This window comes from Anas platyrhynchos, chromosome 13, assembly GCF_047663525.1.
Source record: "Anas platyrhynchos isolate ZD024472 breed Pekin duck chromosome 13, IASCAAS_PekinDuck_T2T, whole genome shotgun sequence".
Taxonomy (NCBI): Eukaryota; Metazoa; Chordata; class Aves; order Anseriformes; family Anatidae; genus Anas; species Anas platyrhynchos.
In genome coordinates this window covers 2,626,320-2,652,191 of record NC_092599.1, presented here as the reverse complement: position 1 = coordinate 2,652,191, position 25,872 = coordinate 2,626,320, and the positions used below count along the sequence as shown (strand labels likewise).

The 25,872-nt window shown below is 44.0% G+C and overlaps 1 protein-coding gene across 2 annotated transcripts in view; it reads left to right on the top strand.

Moving 5' to 3' along the window:
* The first annotated feature begins 6,063 nt into the window (after window positions 1-6,063).
* LOC101793345 (contactin-4) overlaps window positions 6,064-25,872 on the top strand; it is a 295,254-nt gene continuing 275,445 nt past the window's right edge. For both annotated transcript variants that reach the window (XM_038185894.2, XM_072044289.1), the window contains exon 1: window positions 6,064-6,284. The gene's annotated coding sequence lies outside the window, so the exon portion shown is untranslated. The remainder of the gene's footprint in view (window positions 6,285-25,872) is intronic.

Here is a 25,872-nt window from a genome sequence, read left to right as displayed (position 1 = left end):
GCTTTTGCAACTGCTCATGAAATAAACTCAAACATTTCAGCCAGTTTGTATGCACCATCAGGCAACTGCAGCACAAGATGTAAATGCTGTATTCTGATCAGGTTTACACAGCAGCTCCCCAACTGCTCCCTTTAATACAGTCCCCAAAATGAAGATAGTTTCTCACAGGTAAAGTAAAAGCAGTGGTACCTGCAAGTTTGGGAGATATGGATTCGTGGGTAAGCAACACATTGCCTGGCACCTGCTGGATGTCTCACAGTGTTGGTGGTGCAGCATTCTGAATGCTCTACAACATGCTTACAAAAATTTGACTTTTTTCTTGCTTCGTCATATATGTAAAATCACTCCTATACTTAAATATCATAAATACATTTGGGCCAAAGTGGTTTGGTTCTGTTTTCTCCCATAAGATGTAGCCAGTCCGGGATATTATCTTCAGGTGGTGACTTAAACGGGAATATGCATGTTCCCGTACTGCCCACATGACTTCCACAATAATACAATCCCTGTTAGGAAAGTATGTCTGCAGAATCAGCATGTCGGTAACTGCTGTACAGTGCTAAAATTCAAAAATGGCAGTTAATAACTTATCTGTCGAATGTCCTGGGCAAAATAATTGTTTCAATTAAAAACAAAAAAAAAAAAAAAAAAGAAAGAAAGAAACTCAGCTTTGTTTTTATTCTTCCAAAGGCTATAAAAGTATTTATCTTTATTATTGGCAGGCTACTACTCTTCAAATAAATCCTTGCCCTATCATTACTGGAATGAAGTTTATCTGTTATTCATAAGCTGCAGAGAGATGTTTTCCTATGCTCTTTTTTTTTTTTTTCCTCTCTGCTGTTTCTAATGGCCTCTATAGAAATCTTTCATATAAAAATTTTTATTACTTTCTTTTTTCTTGGCACAAATATATTTTTCCCTGTATTTCTGTGCTGAAATTAATCCAGTTCTATTTTTGTCCTTCCTTATCTGTACATTAACAATAGACTATGTCTTGCTCGAAATTGTCTCCGTGGCTCCCATTCTAGGGAAAGCCTTAACGGCCTTCCAGTTCTCATTACTGAGAAGAGTGTTTCGTATTTAAAGGGGTTTTAGTTAGCCACCTACAACTTCAACCCTGTAACTCTAAATCAGTGAAAGCTCAATGGGTGGCTTGTGTGAGGGCCTCGTTGAGGCCCTGAAGCAGCTCTGAAGTTGGAGGCTCTGCTGGTGGAAGGAGACAGGTCTGCATGTGTTTGTAGGAGACGTACACATCAACAGCCATGGTGTCAGAGTGAAAGTATTCAAGCCTGCATTCGGCAGTACACATACAGGATGTTCAGCTGCTCCGTGTCCTAGAGGAAGGAAGCATTTCTTGCTCCTCTCTCTGGAATATCTCATGGCAGCCATGATTTGAGGCAAGATGCTGGATAAGATGGACCATGTGTTTAACCATATAACTCTTGTTCTGGGACATGAACTCCTAAGTGCTTTGAGCTGGCTTTTCTCTGGATGTGTGGAATTTTATCTGGCTTGGAGAGCTTGACTCCAGAGGCAGGCTTCTCTGTGGGAAGAAAAGCTGTCAGTTCTCCCCAGCTCATACAGTCGGATTCATGGAGAATGATGCAGGGATACGTTGGAATCAGTGGGGCTTCACCTGGCTGGAGTGCTCATTTGTGAAGCTTCAAGTGCAGATTCATTCCCCAAAGGCCAAAAAGCAAAGTTTTCAACAGAATATTTACAACAGAAAATGTACCAGAGCACTGTAGGCTAACTTTGGAAGAAGAACCCCAGCATGGTGGTTGATGAGGCTATTGGTTGACGCTTTCTTGCACCCACTCTTTAATTTTGACCTACATTGGTAACCACCCAAACCAAAGTTTTTGAGTAATCAGCGCCCACAGCCATCGCTGTTAGGACTTTGAAAGGGAACGGGGAGGGCATTATGCCGTATGTTTATCAGGTGACGGATGATTAATAGGTCTTAGCATACAATGAATGTGTATCTCTTCTTCACATGCTAATCACATGGCATTTATAAATGTCAGCACCTTATCGTGGCAACACACTCTGAATTTTGTCTTTTTAAAGGTACTTATTTTTAACATTTTTAACATACATATTATATTACTAAGGTTGCATCATTTGAAACTTCCCCTTTGTGATGATATAGAAATATGGTGAGCTTTTTTTTTTTTTTTAATTTCTGAAGTAATTAGATTATTGCATTTCAAATCTAATCTAAAAGAAAAAAAAAAAAAAACACTGCAGATAATGAAGTTTATATTAATGTGTTTCTCTAACTACTAAAATGTAGCAGTGGGTGTCACATTGGAATCTTAATCATGACAAAAATAATTTATAACTATTAGACTGAGAAGCTTCAGGCTCTTCCTCTTCTGCTTTTTTTTTTTTTTTTTTTTAACGTTAAAATTCTTTGCTTTGTAACCTAAGGCCTTAATTTAGAGTTATAAATTATAGTTTTACCATTTGAGGATTGCATCATTTTCATTCAAAAATCCTGAATTTCATTGTTTGGTAACTTGGTCATAAAAATGTGCTTTATTATCAAATGTGACTAGGAAATGTAAGCCCTAAGGGGTTTTTATAAAGGTTCAGGGAGAGTTTGGTACAGAAGTCCAATGAACAACACACAAAGAATCTGGACTCAGCTGCTACTTGAAACGAGCTTTTTAGACTGCAAAAGAGTTTCTTTTCCAGCAATTACTGAATTATTTTTAGGTCCATTCTGGTGCTCCTTGAGGCAGGCAGAAGTGCCATTGCCATCCAGAGACTTTATGGGCCTAACAAATTTAGAATTAAATGAAGAAAATTAAAACTCTATCAAAAAAAATCTTCATATTGAAAAGCCTAGTGCTGTACTTTATCCTTGGATAGTAAAGTCGTAGAAGGTACTATTTGAAGATTATTTGATGCCACTAATTTCATAGGCTTGGATGTTTGGTTCTCAACCACCTTATTAGGAATAAATATCCACATTCTTCAAAATACTTCACTGAAACTGCTACTCGCTGGCATCTTTAGCAGGAACCTCAGCAGAGTGTCCAAAGATTGAATCAGTTCAGAGGAATCTTTACCTTGTGGCTCCAAGCAATGGTTTCTGAAACACACATTGGGTTGTGCTGGTAAAACACAGGTTTTGCTTCAGTTTCTTCCTCACATAGAGACAGGACATCAGCCTCTGAGGCCATCCATCTACCACCTTTCCACAGCACTAATATCACTTCAACTTTGTCTAAAAGATTTATTCTCCCACATCTCACCATCTGTGCTGTCACTTATCTGTGGATGTGGGCATATTTACAGATCACATTGCAAATAACTCGCAGCCAGTTGTTGATTATTCTTTTCTTGCTTTTTCGCCTTTGAAATGATGAATTTATTGCATTACCTTGAAATGAAACTCATGACATGAGGCTAGTAGTGGTTAAAAAGAAAGGCAAATTTCTACAAAACTTGTATGCTGTATCGCTGGTTGTGTCGCTGAGATATAAGCAACCCTAGACTAAAACAGCCCCTCGAAGAACTTTCCAAATAGCCATCACCTTGTAAAGATGCTCTTGGTATTTTAATTAAAGGTCAGACAAAACTACAGTGTTAACATTAGAGATGCTTTGTATCAGACATTTAAAGAGGAGCTGCTTAACAAAGTCCTATCGTATTAGGAAAACAATGCCCAAACCCTTTCCAAGATTTACACGAACTGGAGCCTAAACTAAGGAGCCTCTGCCAAGTTCGAGCTGCGAGATTAGCATCCATAAATCACAGCCTGGCCCCGTGTCTGTTTCATCCCTGTAAATTGGTGTGGAAGCGCTGCAGGACCATGCACCTCCATAGGCATTGGGAGCACGTGGATGCACCCTAGGACAGCGATGGCCGGGCAGGGCAGCGCAAACACTTCAGGGATGGTGCTGGTGATGGACTTCTGCCTGGCTGCGCTTGCACGCCTGTGCGACAACCTTCATGGCAATTAAAAGTAGTTTGTTTTCACATAATTAATATTACCACGCTAAATAACGTTGCAGTGCTCTGGCACGAATATCCCAATTGCCAAGCCTGCATGCAGTCGCACAGCAGCGTGCGATGAAGGTCGCGCTGTAAGGCTTTATTCAACGTGTCAGCTATATTATTTTGAGTGATCTTAAAACCCTGCAAGGCAGTTTTTCTTGCTGGATTTATGAAGTATTTTAGACTATTTGCTAAAAAGAATTTGTCTGAATTTTAGAATGGAGTCTTTCATTTCCTATTCCTCCACCTCTGGCCTTGTCCGTGGACTCATTTAGAACCAAAGCAGGTGACCTCGACTGCTCATCACTTCAGCGGTGAGTTACACCGTATGCAGAGATGGTGGCATGACCAAAAGGCTTTCCAGGGGAGCCATCTGTCTGCACACCCCCATTGCATGGTTTTACCTTTCAGATCTCATTTGTTTTTGGTTGCCACCCAGTTGAGAGTGGATGATGTTTTTCTCTGGCGCTTGTACGGCTGTTGCATGCTCAGATGGGTTGTGATGATGTATTCTACGCATGTTCCTTTTGAAAAATTCGGCAGCATTTTCAGCGTTGATTTCCCTCAAGAGTTATTACACCCCACACAGATTGGCAGCGCCGTGCCACAGTGCCAGGATTTATGAGGTGACCTTGGAGACACAGGCACTCCCAGATTGAAAACACTCAGAGTTAAACTTGAAATATATTTATTTTGGATTACTGAGCAGTCTCCACCATTGTATAAATCAGAATGAGATTACACAAATAACACATAACATTTATATAACGTTTCATAACATGTGGGATTCCTTCGTACGCTGCTCAAGTACAACACTCCTGGCTTCTCCAGACTCCGCTTTTGCTGTTTCATCCAACACTAGAGCATAACCAGAACGAGGAAAGGCAGCACCTTTCCTGACCTCTCTGCACACACCAGTCTGTCCTTGGGGCCATCCTCCATCATATGAGAGCCTGGTGTCCTGAAGGCACTGATGGCAGTGGTACTGGGTGGCTGTTTGGGACTGGGCTGGTGCAAGACACACCCTTAGGAGCCCTGCTGCTGCCCAAGTCCCACGGGCCAGCACAAGGGTCTGATCCCAGCGTCCCTGCGTGCCCCCGAGCTGCTGGGGGTGTTTTCCAGCCTCCTTTTGGAGCTGGGAGCTGTGCTAATGAAGAGGTGCTGCTAGGCAGCAATGAAACCTCCGAGCGGAGGCACGTTGAGTGCGAACCTGTGAGCAGCAATAAACGCGAATCCAACCTGCACTAATGTTAATTGTCATTCAGTTTATATCGATGTGCAGTTTATTAAACCATAAAGCAAGGCAGCAAGCACAGAGAGCAACTCTAGAGATAATTAAACATAATAAGGGTTTCACTTAATCCCTCAAAACCCAGGGGAGGCACAGTTAAGGCTGAGTACCCTGTTTGCACCGAAAGGCACTTTTTGCACAGTCATTTAAGAGCACTTCCCCGTACGATATTCCAGGACAGTGGGAAAGGTAGGTCCCACCTTCAGTTCTGCATCCAATTTTGGCTTTTCTTTCTGCCTTTAAATCACTCTGCTCATTAAGCTCGAACCCTGACTTTCAAAGCAGCTCGTGCCTCATTATTTGCGTTGCAGTGACAAGTGGAGACCCCCATCAGCGACCCTGGGGAAGGTCCCAGCGCAGGACGGCTGCTGGTGGAGCAGCGGTGAGTGGGCTGCGAGGGGCACGGGTGGGAGCTTGCGGGCTCAGCTCTCTGCCCAAAACGCTCTCTTTTCTTGGACGAGGAGGGTCAGCGAGGGGATGAGAGGAGAGGGCGGACTGGGCAGATGGAGGGAGGCAGCTTGGGAAGAGTGAGCACAATTACGGCAAAGCTGGCAGCGCTACCGGAGGCAGCCTCGGAGAAGCGGTGAGGTGTCCAGCACCGCACCGGGGGGACTCTCGGCTCCCCGGCTGCTGGCACCGGGACTGTACCGGGCAGCGCTCGGCCGGGGGGAGCCGCCCGGTGCCCTGCCGAGCCCCGGCGGCGGTGCTGCGGGGAGCGGGGTGGGAGAAGGGTTAAGGGCGGCCGCGCACCCGCCGCTCCTCCGCCCGCCCCCCGTGCACGGCGCAGGTTTGGGAGGTGGGGTTTGCGCCGAGCTGCCCGGCTCCCGGCCGCTGCCGCTCAATGCTGCGGCCGCGGGGCTGCTGCGGGAGCCGCGCACCTCGGGGCTCCGCGCACGGCGGGCAGGCGGCGACCACCGAGCCCAGCACAGCCCAGCACAGCCCAGCACAGCCCAGCACAGCCCAGCATGCCCCCTGCCCCGGCCAGGTAAGCGCAGCTCAGCGCCGGGAGGAGGGAAGCAGGTTGGGGAGGTGGAAATGAAATCAGGGATGAAGGAGAGAACCGGCGGCGGGGTGCGGAGCGCGGGGTGCGCAGCGGTCCCCGCGATGCCGAGCGGCTCGGGGAGCGCCGCCGCCGGGGATGCTCCGTGGGGATGCGGGAGGAGAGCCGGGGTCGGGCAGAGCCGGCCCTGGGGGGGCTTGGGGGCGGCGGTGGGGAGCGTGGGGCTGGGGCCGGGGGGGTGTGCGCGGCTCTGCCGCCGAAGGGATGCTCCCTGGCAGGCTGGCAGAAATGCATGCATAACTTTTTGCTTGATGCAGCCAGCGTTCTCCTGCTCGAGTTTTGGCTTCTTTGGCTTTCTCCTGGCTGATGTTGCTTCCGTGTCGTGAGCAACATAATGCAGCATGTTGTTTTATTTATCCCAGACAGGAGTGACTTGCTCTCTAAACTACAAATTAAACGATGCAGCTTGCATAACAAGTGGAAATAGTTTGTATCTTACATACTAATTATCCATCACCTTTTAGACTAAGCAGGGGCTGGTTTCTGAGAGGAGGGTTTAATAAAGCAGCCTGATGTCTTGCAGCAGCGCATTCATTTCCTCTCTCTGGATTAATGTGGGCAAAGGATTAAGAGCCAGCATGTTGATTAGGCGCCCCGAGGTGCGGGGAACACGGGGAACATTTGGCTGCGGAGAGGAGCCGGGTTTTGTCTTTGCTCTTGCGCATCCCCCTGTTTACGTGGCACGGCTCGGGACCCTCGTCCTAGGATGTCGATCGCTCCGCGAGGGCAGGGACCTCCGTGAGCCCCCGGCCGCCCGGTGCCGGAGCATCCCCGAGCTCCCCGGCGGCCCCGAGCATCCCCGGCCGCCCCCCGCCGCGCTCCGGCCCCGCTCCGCCCGCAGCTGCGCCCCACGCGGCCGTGGGAAGCGGGGCCCCGCTGCTGCGCTCGGGGCCAGCCCGCTCCAGCCTCCCCTCCTGGAGCCCCCGCTGCTGCCTTCCCGGCCAGGACACTCATTTGGCTTCTCTGCTGGACCCAGCGAGCTCGCGGTTTTTTACACTGCGTTTGTAAGTCCCTGCAAACTGCTTAAATGGCTCTTGAATAATCCTTCAAAGTCACCTCCCCCCTTTTAATCTAATACCAAAAGGACTTACTTTACATGGCTAATCCCTCTTTTACTCGCTGTACAGCCTCATTTAGGGGTGTGCACACTGCTAATTTTCCCAGAGCAGCCTGCTTTAGACAATGGCTTCTGCTGGGTGCAGCAACCTCTTCCTCGCCACGCTCAACTCTGAGCTGAGCTAAATACCTCTGCCGGGTTTTGCCTGATTTCGGGAGGTTTTTCATCAGCTCCCACCAAGTGAACGCACCCCTTGCAGGAAGCTACACCAAAAACTTTGTGTGTCATTGTAAATGACACCCATCCCGGGGCTCCTGGGGGGCTCCTGCCCCGAGTGTTAGCCAGCCTGGAGGCGTACAGCGCGGTGTGCCTGCTGAGAGCTGGAGTTGAATGAGCCTGGCAAAACTCGGGTGACTTGGGAATTTCCCCGTGCGTACCTGCTGCAGTGGAGCTGAGCTTTCTTCTAGTCCATCCACTGTCCCCAGAATTTTAAGCTTGTTCTGTTCTACCTGAGGATGAGCTGTATGCACGGGATGCAAAGGACGGCAGAAGAGAAGCTTACCTTGCTTTACCTCACTTCTCCCTTAGCATCCAAACACTAAACAGGATGAAACAATATTTCTTTCTAGCCTGAACTGTACATGACCGGTGCCCTAGTGCATTATCAGTGATGTCTGGATCCCCACAGCCCCTTGCCCGAGGTCCCCATGGGTTGAGACAAGGAGCAGTGTGCCTTCGGTGTGCCCTGGGTGGTGGGAGGTGGTGGGTGCTGGCATGTCCCCGTGCTGGACCACAGAGACTACTTTGGCAGTGGTGTGGCACAAGCCCTCTTGGATGGTCTGTGGGACATTCCCTGTGGTGGTTGTAGGTGCATTTTGAGTGTTAATCCCTCCGCTGGGTATTTCCCTGAGTACCAATTTTCAGCACCAGCTGTGGAGCATTTGTTCCAGAGGCAAATGCAGTGGCACTGCAAGACAGCAAGAGGCTGGTGAGAGAACCCCCCTTGGTTCCCAAATCGCACCTCCTGCTGTACAGAGAAGTATTTCTCCTTGATATCCACATCTGATCCTCAGCCTTTACAGTTTGTGGGATTAACATTGCCTTGATTTAAAATATGTGTCTGTGTTAACTTGTCGGGGGCACCTATGAAACCAGGTGTAGTTGTTAAGCTCCTGTAGAATTTTGCCAAATTTGCAAAACTTTAGGATATATTTTTTTATATATTCTGGCACCAAGTAATTTATTTCCCTTGAATCAGGGAGTTGGCTTTGTCTGACAGTTCTGCTTAGTTGGCTTGATTTAAAAACAAACAAACAAAACCCACACTGGGAGTAAAGATGAGGCAGAGCCGGAGGCATGCCAGCCCCAGGATACCCAAAGCACGGCTTTTTCATTTTTTCTTGTGGTCTCTGAAAGTGGAGCCTTCTGGAAGTGATGCTGCCCCCAGAGGGCTCTGCACAAGTGGTGTCGGGGCAGCCCCCCTGAACCCCCCCAAATCCCCACCCTTGACCGCAGCCCCCAGCCCGGGCACCACAGCAGAGGCTGCTCCTGCGTGCGGGTCCTCTGCTGTGTTTGAAAGTTCATAAATCATCACAGCTCTATTTTTAGCCAGGCTAGATTAGAACAAGTCTGGGTTTTCTTCCCACACCTCTGTCCATGGCCTAGAGTGACCCGGTAATGTCCCTGTAAAAGCTGTTTTCGCATTGCCTTTGATTTTGCTTGTGACCCTTTGCTCAGCCCTGTTCTTACACAGAGGACGGGCTTATTTCAAGCAGTGCTTGGTGCAACAGTTGGGAGTTTTCCTTCAAATGCAGAAATTGTGAGTCTGCTGCTTGCTGCATGAGTGATGCGCAGCCCCTGACAGGAAGGTAATCACAAACCCAGGGAAGTAACATGAATCACATGAAATCCACAAATGTCAACTCCGGAGCTCTAATCCAGGCGTGCTGCCAAGATTTAAACTTGCACACATCTTTACTGTTATCTGCTACAGTGGTTAATCAAATATAAATATGAATATCATGACAGTAGTGATTCATTCTTTTTATTATTAGCAAAGCAAATATATAATGATGCCATCCACCCAATTTAATGTTTCATGAGAATACACTATTCCCTGTCCCCTACAATCATCCACCCAAAATGCTGGTATTAAAATAAAAACTCTCATGTCAAATCTGCTTACAGTCTTAGCATAAACAAGGTTCGTGTTTCATTATGAGCTAAGACAACAATATTTTCTGCACCAAACAGTGTTTCCAGTACTGTATGTGTTGTACTTGGGAAATAACTTCATTCTTTGCTTTTCCCTAGATACAAGCAGTCACTTTTTATCTTAATCTGTAGGATAAAAATCTGTTTCAGCATGACAGCAAGAAAAAGAAAGAGTTTTCTTTCTTTGAATTGCTGAGTTAAATCACTGAAAGTCAGACCTTCAGGACCAAGAGGGTCAAAGCAGTTTAAAAACAATTAATCTGGTGTTGTAATCCATATTCATGATTCATATTTAGGAAGTTAAAGCATAAGGAGCAAGTTTGGACTCTGCAATGTAATTTTTTTTCCCTGTGATATCTAATCACAGCATAGCTGTATCAGCATGTGGACTTCAGTAAGGTAAGTGACACGCTTACCACTTAAAAAAAAAAAAGTGATGTGGACTCAAGGAAATAATCTACAACTATTATATTTTTTAAATTGACTTTACAAGGATTTATTTAAAACTGTGTTAAACAACTATCAGTTTCAAAAATGTGCTTCTACAACACTTATTTCTTCTGCTAATCCTTCCATAAGCTCCCAGTTGATCAGCGTCTGATGCTCTGTTACTTGAAAGTTGGCTGGAGATGTCTCAGATATGGCCAAACATCTTTATTAATGAATAAATGTTTTGATATTTCCAGTACCAAGCTCTCATAAAATGCATTATGGGACTTTTAAAAGTCATTCCTGAGGAATGAGTTCATAGTTACTCGGGGAGAAAAAGTGAGTTGAGCAAAATCAGGTCTCCATCAGGGCTCCTTGAGTGGTATGGCAAGGGGGTTGAGCATCAACGTGCAGACAGAACACAAATAAATTTTACCATGATGGTACTTTACCATCTTTTCTCCTTGTTTTTCCAGAGGCTTTGGGACAGACTTCAGTGGGACTCATTGGACATATTTGTTATTAGCCATCTCATTCGGGCTTTTCCCACTCTTCTTTGCAGAGTAGGCTGAAAGACCAACTGTTAGGCTTTAAGTCAAGAAGCCAACATGCTGTGATGTTCCTTCTCCCTTCACAAACCTTGTTCATCAGTAGCATGGTCCAAATTTGTGCCCTTCACACCTCCGCCAGTGTCCCTGACCAACGTGCTGGGGGTGGCAGGGGGCTTCACCCAGCAAAGGGACACTGCCGAGCTGCTGGGACTTGTTGCCTTACAACAGGATCATGTACAGGACCGGTGGGGTCTTGGACAAAAGATGTGATTGCAGTGGGCATCTGTAACTGGTCAGGAGGCAAGTGAGTCCTGAGATGACCTGATTAAACTCCAGATTGGTTTTCTCTTCTCTAAACCCTATCTGTGTAAGAACTTTGTAGGCCTCACACAAAATCTGTGTTTACGATTTATTTACATAAATGTTTAGCCAATGAAGTGATGTAGTATTTAAACCCAATCTACATAAGGTTCAACAGGTCATCTTAGTCAATTAGACTAAGAAAGGGAATAAATACCATACTTTGTGTTTGTAATAGAAAAACCTGTATTATGAATGGTAATTTAATTTTCGAGTACTGAATAGCAATAACTTATCAGTATTTTTTAACAGAACAGTAAGTGCATGGTTTATTAAACTGGTATGCAGATAAGAGGGTATTATTTGGGAAGACTCACAAACAATATCATACTCAAACAATTAAACACATTTCCATCTCTATGCTTCCAATAATAGGAATGTGAAAACCCAACTAGCCATCTGTGAAAGTCAACAGGGTATTTAGTGACTGCTGCTTTTCCCTGCTCATGGCTGTATGTTAATGGTTCTGATCTTCCATTTGCACTTATTTTTGGTGATAGCTGTAAAACCCTGAGCAGAGATCTTTTCCCAGTTTGATTCATAACCATGCTTTGGGCCATTTCCCCCTTTCTGGGCTTTGCTAATTAGCAGTCAATAGAAAAACTGGGTTCTGCTCTGAACCCTGAGCCAGGTTCTGTTACCTCAGCTGTTCTAGGTTTGTACCAGGTTTATGTCAATAATCTTTTACAGTCCAGTTTTGTACATTAGTGAAGGACGTGTACTGGTGGGTCAATGGCAAAATAACCATCCCCTATGGTTTACTGCTGTAGTGCTGAGCTGCTGTTGGGCAGGCTTTACACTGCCTGTTGACATCTGGGTTTCTGACAACATCAAGAGTGTGAATTACTTGCTGAAGTGCTGCATCTTCCACTCCTGGATCTTGGGTGGGACTACCATATTTTATACAGCACATGTGTGAGGAACCTGTTGGTGGTGGGCTACAGACAATGCATAAATTTATTTCACGTGGTTCCTTCTCCATATTATTATTTGAATAACTGTACTTTGTATTACTGGTGTGACCCACGAGATGTGTTTGAGAAGCATGTTCAGTGCTAAGCAAATGAGGGTGCTTCACCTCCTGTACAGAGTAGCAAATAGCTTTCATCAAATAATATTTTTTTATCACTACTACCCTGCTCTTGTGAAATGGAGGCAAAAGCTCTGTATCCTGTCATGAATGAATGAATGAATCTTCTTGGTCTTTGTCTCCCAGTCTTTTGAAAAAAGCTTCTGAACAGCACTCAACTCCAAGCTCTAAAAAGAGTTACTTAGCATAAGAGCAGAACATTTGCCTAAGAGGGTTTTAGTCCAAGAATGACTTTTCATATTTAATTGATCTGTATTGTTCAATTAGGGAGATGTATAATGCCCTCTGTTGTGCATGTATAGCTTGAAGGAGAAATGAATGAAGTATGAAGTACAGCAGAAGAGTAATTTCAGACAGAATCAGCTCTTAGCAATGTACAGCACTGGATTTCAGTTCAGGCCTTGATATGCACGAGTAAATATGAATTGTGTAAATACATCAGATCAGTGATTTCTCCATGCAATTTATTTGGGGTTAGATTTGTTCTTATTCTAGCCACATTTCAGTAACTTTTTTTTTTTTCCCCCATGTCTTAAATGTTTTCTGCTCAGAATAAACGGCCTATTGTATTTCATTGTGTTTCACTTCTAAAACAGCTTGCTGGGGCTCTTCTCCCCCCTGGCCCCTTGCAGGACTGTGCCACTGAGAACGGCAGTGCCCACCCTGGGCTGAGCCTGATCCTGCAGGGGCAGCACTCAGCTACCAGCCTCGTCTTGTCACTGTTGCGCTCTCACAGGTTTGAGGGGAGGATTTGGGGGGATTTAGGGAGGCTGCTGCCCTTTCCAGCTGCCTATGACCCCCAGCACAAAATTCGCCCCGTGTAATTTGCTCAGGATTTGTAATTCTGCAGAACACATACACAAGCGCATTGCTTTTTTCCTCGACATGTTTCCTCCATCGGTGCTGTGATTCTTTACTAACCCACAGAGCCATTCTGCTCCACAGTTTACCCCAGCTTTGCCCAGCGTTTTGTACTTGCTGCTGTCTTCACTTACACAGCCCGATGCAGCAGGTCCTCTCACCCTGCACTGCCTGCCCTGCTCCTTCCCAGCTCTTTTGATTTCCACACAAGATGATTGAGACCTCACGAGGCTTCCTCTGCTGGAGCCAGTGCAGTCAGACGTGCTGTTAGAAAGTGCTGATGATTCATGAGGGATGATTTTAAACCTGGCAGAAATCAGTGACCATAGGCACTGAGCGCCCAGCCGGTACGGAGCGGCTGTCCTGGGAGGTGCGTGGCATCAGGGAGCCTTGTCACTGTGCAGCTCTTCCCTGATGATTTGTAAGAAGGCTTTCTGGGGATGTGCTCATCTCTTAAGGATGCTCAGTGTTAGTCTGGGCTTCCAGAAATCCACATAGAAATCCACGCTGCTTTGCCATCTCTGCTTTCTGTGGGCATCTGTCGGTGGCAGGATAAGGTTTGCAGACAGGAGGGACAGGCACTGAGCATCCTTCCCTCTGACCTCTGCCTCCACAGCTCCCACAGGTGCTTCCCACTTAGCCCTCCCATATACACCCTGTCATGCTCTTTTCATATACAAAGTGACTTTCTTCTCCCAGCTCCTTCACTTGGGAGAGGTGGAAGATGCTTTAGGAAGATACCCCTCTCACTATGGGGTGATCCGCAGTGCTGAACTAAAGCACTGCTGTCCCCCCTCTTGCAGGCACGGAGCTGTGTGAGCAGAGCCGTGGTCATTCACACTGTTCTGTGTTTCTGCTTCAATTGCTGCCTGGTTTTCATGTTGTTTGCCAGCACTTCCCACGATAAATATTAAAGGAACGTATCACACATTTTCCCCATTTTAACAGGGAGGCAGAGATGGAACAAGCAAACACAGTGCAATGCTGAGCACAAGGTTGGGTCCCTCCTGCAGAGCTGCAGTAACATGCTGGTTGGAGTGCAAGAATTGCTCAGGTGAATTCAGTGTTTGATGGGCCTCTTGTAATTGCAGATGGAGGGAAAAACAGTAGTCAGATACATCTGAGAATGACGAGTGCAGAACAGGGACTGACTCGATATTTTCTCAAGTCAAGTGGAAAAAAAGGAAGCCCAGTATGAGAAAGCTGAAAAGGTCAAACTAATTTGTACTTGGGTGATAATGGCTAATGCCACAATTGTTTATGAAGCTTGCAAAATCTTCCCAGTGTTAACCACGGTGATATATCTGTCGGTGATTTTGAGAAATTAAAAATGAAGCATCACTTGTTCCACCCTCTGTATGCCTTAATCTGTTTTGGTTTAGGATTCCTTTGAAAAGTTATATGTTCTTTACTGATTAGTTAAGATTAAATTTATTTAGTTCTCTTGACTTTGGTGTGCTGTGGCTGAAGGGAGATCTTTTTTAAACAAGGAAGATTAATAGTTAGCTTGATGAGAATACGGCTAAAAACCTGCCCATGTCTTGCTGCTTAGGCATTCTGGCTGGGTTCTGTTTGTTTATTTTGCTGCAGTCTTCTCTGTTTATTTACAAGGGAAAGTGGAAATTTTATATGCATATGCAGCTCCTGCTATTAAAATAGGAATAAGTGGTGAGCTCCTAATTCCCCACACTGCCTTCTGCTGCCTCAGTTATTTATGCAGATTTGCAGCTTCTTTGAGTGGCTACTGGAAATGATGTGAATTTTCCTGGGATTCTGCTTTCTTTCCTGGGAGCAGCAGTGCTACCAAGCCGCATAATTTTCTAGGAGACAACATGGGACTGTACCGGGAGTCTCTCCTGCCTCGTGTACAGCACAAAGTGTCGGCTCCAGAGGAATTCATTTGCCAGGCTTATCACCGAGACATTTAATATCTGGAATGATTTAGTATATCAAATCCTGGAGTTTGGGGCTGAGTGTAGCTGCATTCGTCATTGTTGCAGAACCTTGACAGTGAACAAAAGGTGCTGCAGGGAACCATAACTCATGCAGCAAATTAATGGGTTCCTGGCTTTGCTTGCTCAGCTGAATGGAAGCTGGAAATGGTGTGGTCTCACCGGCAAAAGGTTTTCTGCAACAAGTGTGTGCGTTAGGAGTTTGTGTGTCCTTTATCCCTGGGACAGATACTGGAAGTGTTGCCCTCCTGCCAACTGGCTGGGACTGGCACTTCTTGGGTTTGAAGTACTTCTCCAGGAAGGATTTTAAAGGAAAACAAACAAACAGACAAACTTGTAAGCTGTTCTGGGAGCATGATGCATTTGTTTTAACAGAAATGTTTTTTTCAGTGTCATCCACAGGCAAAAGAGAACTTGAAGCCACAAGACCTGCATGCCAGTAATACTTACAATATTATTACATAGCATCACTGAGCGTTTTGCCACTGGGAAGGGGTGTGCAGTGCGAGGAGATATTTGATCACCTTCAGATGAAGGGTTCCCCGAGTCTGGGCTACTGCAAGTGAGGTTTGTCCATGTCTGGATTTATGCAGGCTGTTTTAAAGTGTAAATCTTTCTCCTGACTGTCAGCGGCCATCACACTTTAGAGTATTGGAACTTACCTGGCCATAGGGGTCTGCAGCTCCACGTCTTCCTGGCCCTGATTTTTGAGCTTATCTCATTTTTCTAACTCTGACACCTTTAAGAGGAGATGAACCCAATTCCAGTAAAGGTGTTTTTGTTGTTGTTGTTGTTTTGTTTTGTTTTGTTTCATTTTGTTTTGTTTTGGGAGGAGGTGTTGGTTTCAATCCTGTTTCTTTCCTTTGAAGAACAGGTTTCAGGGTCATCAGTATTTTTCAAGAGTGTAAGTATAAAGTCCAACCATACCACATGACTGCAGTGTCTCTTCTGCTTTTCTACTTCAACCTCCTGGACCACTGAAGTTAGAACCTGTATAAGCAAAGCCTGTCTCTAATAGCTCAGGAATACCCTCTCTCAGTTTGTTCAGTCCTGTGTAATTGAGAGCTGGCAGCCTTTGGCCAATCTCGGGGTGTATGAACAGAGTCCTTACAGTAGATTAAGTGATACATCACAGCTCCTGGGCAAACATTACACGAAGGAACCCAATCTGCAGCAGCCAGCATAAATGGAGAGCAGGGCAATCTTTGTATTGCTGTTTATTTAATTACTTCAGATTTGTTTCTCTGTAAACACTTGCCTGACCAGCCGTGCCTCTGAGTTTCCTTCTGAGCAGCCTGTGCTCAGAAGGAGATCAGAAGGTACTTAGAGAAACCAGACATCTGCAAGCTCTGTTGCCTCTTTGCTTTGGGAGAGGAAAACTATGGGAATTAGAGAGAAGGTGAAAAAAAAGGGCAAAGCATAGAGCATAGCAGGAAAACTTCACAAGGCGAGGAAAAAAAATCTTCATTTTGATTTTTCTTCTTTACTTTAGTTCTTGTGTCACATACTGCTGTGGTGGCTCCACACACAGTGTCTTACGCCATGTCACTCACGCAGTTAGTGGTAGATAACATCCCTTAGAAGACTCAGTTATGGTTCTCCTCTGTCAGCAGAATTCAGGGAAGACTCCTTGCTTCAGAAGAGGAGGGACTGACAGCAGTTAGCTGGACCAGCCCACTCAGATCTTCTGCCATCCTCTGGGAACTTCCTCCTTGCTGCCAAAGGGAAGAGGTTGCCCCTTCTGCCTGAAGAAGGCAGTGAGCACACGTTTCCACACGGTGCCTCAGTTCCTTACATGTCAGTATATGAACAGTCTTGGAGAGGACATGCGGTTCACGGGGTCAGGGACAGCAAGCCCCTCGCCTATCCCTGCAAGGACACTGAGCATCAAACCTCAGCGCTCCCCATCTGGACCTTCCACCAGTCAGCCTGTGCCCAACGCGATGTGTTGAAACATTTTCTCTGAAATATTTTTTTGCAACATGAAAAAACTCCAAGAGGAAAATCCTTCAAATCACATTTTAAAAGCATTTAATGTGGCACTGGAGCATTCTGCAAATTAAAGCCAGCCCTGGGACCAAACCCTCAGCTATTAGGCTGCTGTCTTTTTCCTTCGCTTTCTGATGTCAGGAAGTTCTGAGATTTGTGGTGGAAGTGCACAGCTTTGTGAGCCAGCTAATGTTTGCAGTCATTTTTGGCATATTCAGAGACAGCAAGGCTACCTCTGATAGCCTGCTTGCTATCAGCACCCACTGTATCTCAGAACCATTTTATTATTATGATTATTATTGTATTTTAGAACCATTACCTAAAATATGGAATCACTGCCCCTAGAAAAGTGGATTATCCTTTCCTGGGTAGCTAATTTTATTTCACTCAAGAAAATTTGATTCATATTTCTGAAACATTGCCACTAAACAGCTTTCTAAGCAGAGTTGCAGTGCAAGACCAAATTAGATTCGTGTAGGGAGAAGGGAAATATTGTTGTTGCAAGTGTCCAAAGGGGTTGAAATGAAAATAATCTTATAGATCAAACTTAAATTGAGTTCAGATATTACAGAGATAACACAGTTCTGTACCTAGAAAATCCATCTGTCAAAAATAAACTTCAGGGTCACATTTTAAAATGGCACTTCTGGTTCTGGATCCTTTAGCTTCTCTCTCAGGCAGACCCGAGATGGCAGCCCCATACATTGCAGAGGCACAGAGCTTGCAAAGCAGTTAAAACTGCAGGAGTCTGTTAAAAAATATATATATAATAATAATAATAAAGAAAGAAGCAAGTATAAAGTTAGTTGTTTTTTTTTTTTTTTTTTTACCATGAGTGCAGTCAAAGAATGGGACAGGCTTCCTAGCAATGTGGTTGATGCCTCATGCCTGTGTCAGTGTTCAAGAGACATTTGGATAATGCCCTTAATAAAATGTTTTAATTTTTGTTTCTCCTTGAAGTGGACAGGCAGTTGGACTTGATCTTTGCAGATTCCTTCTAACTGAACTACGCTGTGATCCTGTGAAAACACCCTGTGAAGTCCTGAAGGGTGAAGTTGGAGTAGTTTGTATCGAACTGAGGAACTTACTTGACCCTTATTACCAGACTCTGAATAGGCCTAAAATTTCTGGTCTTTAATTATCCATGTAGCAGTCTCATGGGCTGTCAGCATGCTGGTTTATTAGAGGTGAAGAACAGAGGCACACATACGGAGACAGTCAGAGACACAGAGATATTTAGGCAGTGCAGTTTTTGAAAAGGTCTATCCAAACTCTTTGAATTTTGGGCTACAGGGCTATTCAAAACAATACATTTATGGCAGAGGAGAATTTTTCACACTGTGTTCTTATCCCCCATGGGATGCATCATAACTCGGTCTCATGATTAAAACAGACTTAGGGGTATTTTGCACCTGTATTTTTGCTTTGGATCAGTCCTTCCCTAGCCTTGCTGATTTCTGGACATTGAAATAGTCATATAAAAGGTCTCTCTGAATACTTGCTTTAAAACAAAAAATACCTAGAATTGATAATATGTTTTTGAAAATACATGTATAACCAAGTATGATTTAACTAGCTAAAACATTTTGAGTAGGCATAAGCATTCATATAGGAGAACCTGATAATACCTATACTAATGTAAAGCTGTCCATTACCATTGTATAAAATGTAAAATATTGTATAATATTTGAATCCAACTGCAGAGAATCCTTTATAACTATACCGACAATATCTAATTTTAGTAGCTAGTTAAGTTCTGTAGAACAGATGAATGCCTTTCTCCTTTGCGATTCACTTCTAAGACGGTATGTATCATCCGCATTTCTATTTTTATATATGTATTATGTTTTTATACGTGTTATAACTCCTTTTCCTGAACTCGTAGACCAGTATTCTGCATCCCTACTGAAAAGGCCTGGGGGCTACCTGTGGCTCTGTGCCGGTGCCATGGCTCAGCCACCCTGGGGTGCAGCCCATAGGCACCCATCCCCAGGCACTCGTTAGCCCACCTCCACACCCCAAGTCTGGCTCTGGTCCCCGTGGTCACCAGTGGATGTGGCTGAGCTCAGGGGCACCACCAGGGTGGCTGGAACCATGCCCCGAGCAGCCCGGTGTGAATTCAGCCTCACTGGCTCCCACCACCCTTCCCACATGGCCAGGACGACTGTGTGCTTTTGGACAAAACCACCGATTTGTGCATCTTCTTTTCCAGACACTTCACAGGCTGAGCCTCTGGCTGGAAGGCTCTGGCTTTGAGACTGCAGTGAAATTAAGCGTGTACCTAAGCCCTGACAGGATCAGGGCCAAACACTTTAAATAATTGATGGACTGCTTCATTTCTTTAGCCTTTCTAAAGTAAACTGAGTTTCAGATGAACATGAGCTGACTTAGATGTTTGGTTGGGAAGAAAAAAAAGCCCCCTGAATTGCACTGATTTCCCACAGGATTGACTTGGGAGCAGGAAAAATAACTTCTTCAGCTTCATCCTTCTTCTTCTTTCCCTTTTGCTAACCTGTGCTAACCAAGCATCCTTTTTTTTCTTTTTTTTTTTTTTTCCTAGAGTTCTTTTCTAGGGGAAGAAAAAAAAAAAAAAACCTTTAAATTAAATATTAAATCTGAAAACAGGAGGGAGAAAGTTGGGATAAGTATTTATGAACCCAGTTTGCCATCTATCCCAAGGATATTGTGGTTTTGCAAAGTATATTCCTGTATAATTTTTGTAAATGTTTATAAATTAATAACACAAGTAGAATAGATGTATTGCCCATCACACCTGACAGTGTGTGAGAGAGACTGCAAAAGTAAAAGAATTCAAAGTTACTGACCCAAATACTGTGTAGGCTGAAAAGAAAAGGAAAATGGAGGCCAATAAATGTAGATAGCAGAAAGAAGCAGATAATGAGCATCTATGTTTTGACTGCTAAATGCTGCTGCGGTCTTGTAGGCTAGTTTGTAGGAAGGATGTCATTTGTACAGGCAGGATGTGGAAGAAAGTGGAATTAGTTTGTTGAAAAACAAACAGGAAATGTGTGTCCATTTTGGATGGCTCCTCATATTCCACTCTCTGCAAATGGCTAAATATATTAGCTGAAAATAGAAGCATGGCAGAAAGAGCAGTTACGCTGGGCTTCGGGGAGAGGAAGTTGCACTAAGAAAAAGATGTGTGTACTAGTCTATAGAAGTGTTACTTCTTGGAAACTCCCCTCTGAGCAATTTCTTTCTCCAGTGGAAAATATCAGCGAAGTAGGACACCTCTGAGAATTAATTTATAACACCATTTATATTTGCTAATGATAAAACGTACCAAATTATTAAAAATTCTAAAAACTGCATGGAAGGAGTGTCTCATAGCAGAACATACGCTTTGATCCAAAATGTGTTCTTTTTCCCTCTCTTCTTTTAATCCTTTTACTCTTTGAGTCATATTATGTGTTGAAACACTTTTTTTTGGTCCTTTTCTGAATGTGAACATGTTTAGAACTCATAAAATTGCCTTTGAGGTGACCTTCACAGCTTTAGGAAGTGAATAAAGTGGCAGAGTGTTGGTAATATGAGCGGGCTGGGCTCCTGGTCTGGGAGAGCATTTCAGATGTGATAACACCTTGACTCAGACACCCGTTATCATTGGTCACAGTTAAGTTTCATGAAGTCTGAAATACCTTCCTTGTGTCAGCGACACTCCTGGCAAATATAAAAGCACTGCAAAGGTTTTTTTAAAGACCAATATTTACCGCTGAAAGGGCATCCCGCTGCCACCAACCCGTTCATTATCCTCTTCACGAAGGAAAAGGCAACTCAGCCTTCTGCTGCCAAGGTTCCTCCATCCCTTCATCCCCTCTGCCTCTGTCACTCGTTCCCTTTGCTTCTGAACCTTAGCATTTGGTATTCCAGATGTTGGGTTTGATCCATCCATCACCTGTCAGTAGCTTGTCAGAGCCCCTGGACACGTTCAGATGTATTTTGTGTACAGCTCCTGCCAGAGCAGAGGCATGTTGTGCAGGGAGGTTGGGCACACAATGAAGTTGATCCATTTTGGCTTTATTTCAGCTCATCTTCAGGTTATCCCTTTTCAATACTTTCCCCTGAAACAGAATCTGAGGACTTGTAATGGGCAATTCCTGATTTGTGAGGGGTTGGAGGATTTACTTGTATGGAAAACAAGGCATGGTTTATTACAAACACACCTATTTCAATTCTGTCCTCTGCTACAAAGCTAAAAAGGAGGGTAAAACTTTGCCTATTGTGTTTCTTCAGCTGAACTTGATACTAGTGCTGAGAGAAAGGTTTCCATGGTGAAAGTAGAAAAAATCAAATTTGAAAACTGCTTTCTTTTGTGTATTTGCTGCTATTGTTTTTAATGGTCACTGTTCTGCATGTTTAACAGTCATTATCCACACCTTCTAGCTTGTGAATACATTTACATATTTTAAATCAACATTAGCAGAGAAAAAATCTGTGATTTGCCCAAGGCTGCTTATGATTTTTTTATTTTTTAATGCTGAAATGCTCAGAATATCCTCCAGTGGGATCGGTCAGAAGGGTCTCTTTTGGCACACAGCTTTGCTTACTTGGTAACTTTGTGCATTGATTCCTTATATCACCTGCTTTTTTGCTTAGGTTATATTTCATTTCTGTTCCTTCTTCTATCACAAAAGTACAAAACAAAAACCTAGTTGCAGTTACTTGCTTTATTCTTTTCTTTTTTTTTTTTTCCAAGTTGGTGCCTCATGTGGTGTATTCCTTGCCTGTTTACCAAGCACTTTTTGGCAATTTCTTTTCTTGAACAGAAAGAGTCCGGCTTGGAAGCAGCAAACTTTCAATGCATTATTCTGAGCCCCACCTGTAGCCTTGTCATGTACCCGGGGTGCCGATTTCCAGCACCCCCTTCTCCATCTCTCTTTGGGTGCTGCAGCCAGCGCTGCATGTATCCCTGGGGCACACACGGGCACACTTGTGCACGGCTGCAGCTGGGGAGCCCTCAGCTCTGCTAGCACAGCCCCGATCCTGGCAGCAATTGTGCCAGCTTCTCGTGTTTTGCCTTGTTCCATTTTAGTCAGATGCTGAAATCATGTTTTTGTTCCATCTCAAATCATTAATTAGTCCAGTTTCCATTTTAAATTTATCTCGAGCTTGCTCAAAATTTGCTAGCCCTGCCAAAGTGTTGACATGTGTTTTACCAGATATTGGTTACAGAAATCTTTCAAAATAAGTCTCAGGGAAAAAAAAAAAATAATAAAAAAAAAATCCAAGTACAGTGAACAAAACGCTGAAAGTAGTCTTTTGTGGCCCTGAATATCTGGTTGTGTTGATGAATAATGGAGAAGGTGTTCAGGTTTATAAAAGAGGATTCAAGATTATTACTCATTTTGCATAGCTCCTTTGCCAGGCTCTTACTACAGATACTCAACAACCCACAGAACAGTGAAATCTGTAGGTAAGAGATGTTACGTAACATGAATGAATACCTGAACTTCTGGCTGACCCCAGGCTTTACTGAGCAATATATTTGTTGCTCTTTTTGGTGGGCTCAAGTCACTGAAGAGAAATTTGCAGATTTTATCCAGTACACACAGCAACTTTCTCTGCTTGCATCTTTATTATTCGTATATTATTATTTGTTTTAATTTATGAAAATTAAGAAAGTAAATTCTATCAGTTACAGCCTGTAAGTGCAATCACACGGCAGTGCCATCATCTGAGCCTGTTTGGCTGCTTGCTTGAGCAGCTCTGGATCCAGCACAATGCAGGGGTCGCGGACGCCCTCATTTGGAGCTGTCCCTGGAAATTACTGTCTGAGAGATCCTAAAGCATTACCTGATGAAATATTGCCTTTTAATATACATTTCCATGCAATTTAACAAATAGATTTCTTCAGCTTAATGCAGAAAAGAAGCTAAATGAGTCAGTAAATGCTAATGTGTCCACGTTCTTCCCAGATAACTAGTTGCCTTTGGGACAGTATCAATAAGTGGCATTTATGTGATATTATGAATGTGTTAATTATGTGTAGACAAAATAATGAGTAAGCAAAGGTCAAGGATAAATCCAATTTTCCCAGAAATACACATCAAACAGCTTCTAATATTTAGGTCATTAGCATTATTGAATATTCAGTGTCATTTAAATTATGTGCATTTTTTCGATTGCTTATATTTTTAGTCCAGGAGATACTGGGCAACTTAAAGGGCTGTGCAAATGTTTTGTAGCAAAATTCAGCACAACTTCAGCAGTAACTGGACTCTATTTTCTGCATACATTGGTTAACTGCCAGGTTGAATTTGGGATTGATTTCTTGTTTGAGATGTAACCTTGAGATATTTTTTTTTTCTAAATTCGAAATGAAGGAAATGAAACTGTGGCCATGCTGGCTATTAAACTGCTGAACCTTGAAACTCAATGTAAATCAAAACAAAACAAAAAGCTCTTGAGACCTTAAATGCCCAGCTCTGCCCTAGTTCATTGGGATGTTCATTATCAGTGCACTTTTTAAAAGCAATGCTGTTAGCATGCTGGAGATTTCAGGCTTTGCTTTTTACTAGCAAGCCATAAGTATAAATACCTATTTGGCAGGGACCTTTCTGAAATCCAGTGTTTTCTGAGGCAGGAGGAAATCCTGGCTGATCAATATAGCCATTAATTAGAAGGAAAGGTCCAGTCATGATTTTTACTTCTAAACTTTTACATATTGACAGTTGGCAAAGCAGTTAAGAAGTCAATAAGGATCTGAAAGTTACTGTACTGTTGGGTTGCTCACTGAAAAATAGCAATTAGGCTTCTTCTGTCTCCCAGGACCTCCTCTCGCTGGTGTCTGGAAGCATCCCGCAGCTGAACAAGATGCTGTTCATATATGAAATATTCATGTTCTGACATCAAAACATGTTGCAAATTATTTCAGTATGGTAGACTGAAATTAGATTCACATTTTATTTTTCTTATAAATGCCTGTCAGTGTTGCTAAATCAGTTTGTCTTTGCAGTCTTGAAATCGTGTCAGTCTGAATTTCCTTCATGTGCATACTGTTTTGGGCAAAGACACATGACTTCTGTGCTCAAGATGGAGCATCTTTAAATAAATGTGAAAACCTCCTGGGAATTAAGTATATTTAAAAATAAAAAACTTTGAGGGGGCAACTTTCAGAGTGACAGATAAACACCTAAATGCTGATGGATTGGGATCTTTACTCCCCACACTGTGCAAATACCATGCATATGTTGCATTACCCAGTATTTGGTGGTTGTTGGGTATATAACAAGGCACTCTGGTATCTAGCACTGGTGAAAGTAGAGATGAGCATCGAATTCCCAATCCTATGGGTTCTTTAATGCTGTTAAGGAAGGATCAGATGATTCTAGCAGCCCTGCAAGTGGCAGTGGAGGTTGCAGGTGCTTGGTCCATGGATATATGGGCATCCTTTAGATCCTTCAGATGTCTCTGGATCCAAGAAAAAATGATGGCAGAGATTTGTCAGCCCCTGCCTGCGAGCTGTCTGCATGGCCACAAACCCTAGGGAGCAGTGGAGCTGGTCTGCTGAGGACCACTCTGACATGTGAAAGCATCTGACAAGGCTGTGACCTGGTCCTTTAAGTCAGTAGGCAGGGGAATTAATTCAGTGTTAACTTCCATGGCACTGTAGTGCTGCATTCATGCATAAATAATCTCAGTTTTGCAGTTGCTAAAAAAGCAGTTTTAGTCTTCAGTCTACGACACATTTGCTTGGGAAATACCCCATCAGGGAAGTTATGCATGCTTGAATACCTCTCTTATTTTCTTCCCTGCCTCCTGTCTCTGTGTTACCGGTGCCTGTGCTGGCACCTCACGAGAATTTTGCCTGTGCCCGGTGGCCTGGCAGAGCTGCTGGCTGTGTGGTTCAAGAAGACAAAGCTCTCCTCAGAAGCTACTTTTTTTTGTTTGTTTGTTTTGTTTTCTCCAATTAAACCCAGCTTTTTCCAAACATTTACAAGGTTTTTAGTTTTTTTTTGGTCCTGCCACAGATGGAGTGCCTGGTTCCCAACACTGACTTTTAGTATTGCCTCCTAATAATTGTCAGCTCCCGTGAGAGATACCCCTGCCCGGCTTTGCTTTTGCAGCTGGCTCTGTGGCAGACTAACTCTGAAAAAAGAGTTAACCTTCCTCCTTTTCTACTCCACCCTTAGTGCACTGCTGAAGTTTTTAACAGAAAAGTGCCACTATTTTATGAATTTCCCTGGATTTCCCTTGGTCCTTTAACATAACCCCTTTCGACTACTACCAGTAGATGTAATCCAGTTGAGTGTAGCAAGTGCGTAATAAATCCTTCGGACTACTCTCAGCAATGCCACATGGCCTGGGGAGAGAAGCAGAGGCAGAGGGCTGGCCAGAGGCAGCACAGCCCTGCGTGGTGTTTGCTCTGCTGCAGGGTTTGTTAGGCACTGCACCGAGTCCTGCACCCCGCACGCCTAACTGCTTTCACAATTTATCTCCCGCTGTACACCGTGATACCTTTTCAAGCTCCCTGAAGTGTGCGTGTGCCTCCTTGGCGTGCTCCTAGTTGTTTTCAAGGACCTGCTTTTAAGATAAAATCACACCTGCAAAGCTCTAACCTCGACAAAAACTCCATATTGCTCTTTTCGAAAAGCGAGGCTCTCGTGATGAGCTTCTGCATTTTCCATTACGAAAGACTTTCCAAAAGATTTTTTTGAATGATTTCTTGATAGCTGGCAATCTCCTGAATCATTTCTTATACAGAAATTGTTCTTAAAGGTGTTTTGTTCTGGTCACAACTGCTACCAAGCTTGGCTTGTCACAATTACCAGCCTATACCTTGGAGAGCAGCAGAGTCTGTTGGACTGGCCCGAGGGGCTGGTGTTGTATTTCTTCTTCCAAAATGGTGGGCAGGTCGCCTCCTTTTTCTGTGCCTCTCTATTTTCCTGCCTGCCTTTGTGTCTTTTGTCTGTTCCTTTGGGGTCTGGTAGTCTTTGAGCTTGAACAATGCATCTGATCGACAGTGGGCCCTGTTTTAATCCAATGATAA